Source organism: Otolemur garnettii, unplaced genomic scaffold (assembly GCF_000181295.1).
Source record: "Otolemur garnettii isolate 467f Iridium unplaced genomic scaffold, OtoGar3 scaffold00026, whole genome shotgun sequence".
In the NCBI taxonomy this organism is placed as follows: Eukaryota; Metazoa; Chordata; class Mammalia; order Primates; family Galagidae; genus Otolemur; species Otolemur garnettii.
Genome location: NW_003852421.1, coordinates 10022150 through 10023866, shown reverse-complemented (window position 1 = coordinate 10023866; position 1717 = coordinate 10022150).

Sequence of the window (1717 nt, the reverse complement as noted above, 5' to 3'; positions counted from 1 at the left end):
AAACTTTGAGGTTGCTGTGAGCTATGACACCACAGTACTCTACCCAGGGTGATAGAATGAGACTCTGTCCCAGCCCTCCAAAAAGAAAGAAATGTTTTAATGCCTATGTGGCTAATTTATTCATTCAGTAAGTATTTATTGTGTATCAGTGAGGTATCAAGTACTGTTTTAGGCTCTGGGACAGAGCAATAAATGAACCAATAGTATCCCTTGTCCCAAAGGGCTTATATTCCAGTCGGGGAAGAAAACTTAAAGAAGGTTGTGGTAAGTGCTGCGAGTTGAATTAAACAGAGTGGTGTGGGAAAGCAACCGTGGGGGATTGGGAAGGATTACTACCTTCAATAGGGTGGGAAAGATGCAACATGGGACTTGAGCCCAAATGCCTCGAGTGAGCCAGCCAGGAGAAGGAAGGGCTGAGGGAAGAGCACTCTTAGAAAAGGGAACAGAAAGTGCAAATGTCCTGAGGCAGGAAAGAACCAAGCAAGACTGAGGAACCAAGATGGTGAGAGTGACTGATGCAGAAGGGCTGTCAGGTGGAGATCAGATTTTTCCTGACCTGGAGGCAGCTCTAGTGACTTCCGCAGGGAGTCAGTTGACCTTTGTTGGGAAAGGGCTGTGTTATGTAATGTAAGTTCTAGGGCAGCATGCTCAGTGGCTACATACTATGATTTTGGTGGCAGGTAGTTTAGGCTAGATGCTTGCCTTCATGAACTCAGGTAGGTTACTTAACCTTTTCATCTATCCGTTTCTTATTTGCAATAATGGGGATACTTTTACCTACCTGAAAGAGCTAGATGTAAGTGCTTAGCTTAGTGCCTCATGTATAAAGAGCACTCAGTAAGTGACAGCTGTTATTAATACAAAAAGCAAAGAGTTGAAAGTATAATGATGAATGGGCATTTTTAAAAACTCCACTCATGAAAACAGGTTCAGGAATAAATCTCAGTGCTATGAATTTTGAGACGGTTTAGCAGAACTGCCCCAGGTTCTTCAGCAGTTGTAGCTATTCAGGTTTTTCAACTTGGCAAACTTACAATTCTCAAAGAGCCAAAGTATTCCATTGTATAGGTATTAAGATTTATAAGGATACGGGGTATTTATGGAGACTTCCCTAAAAATAACCAAAGCCTTTTTCTAGTATGTGCCAAAGTTAGGAAAAACAAATCTAACAAGACAGCAAAACTTTTTCTTTTATATTTCATTAAAATATTAACATACCTCCAATATTGTGGAAGCAACTAAACCAAATTATTTACAGTGGCTATGTAAGGATGGGGAGATTAAGGCTAATTTCATATTATTTTCTGAAGTGTCTGTAAATTTGTACAAGTGACTTTTATAGTACAAAATATTTTAAATTATCAAACTTAATTCATAAGAGGAGAAATGCCCATTTTCTCATCATCTTAGGGATAAGCCACTTGAGCCACAGGCACCGAGCCTCTGTTTTTATTTCTAAAACAAGGTTTAAAATGTTCTAAACATTGGAATCACAAGACAATTATTTTAAATTACATTCAAATAGGCTGAAAATTTTCACCCAAAAGCAAATAGTAGAGGTTGGCAGCTACCTTGGGGAATGTGGGGGAAAGAACATTTTATATTTATTTTCAGAACTGTTTTAAAATCTCACATTATATTGGGTGGGACTCAGGGTCCAGAGTTTAAGAGAGTTTCACTTGAACGACGTGAAGAATAACCCACAGATGACTCTGAG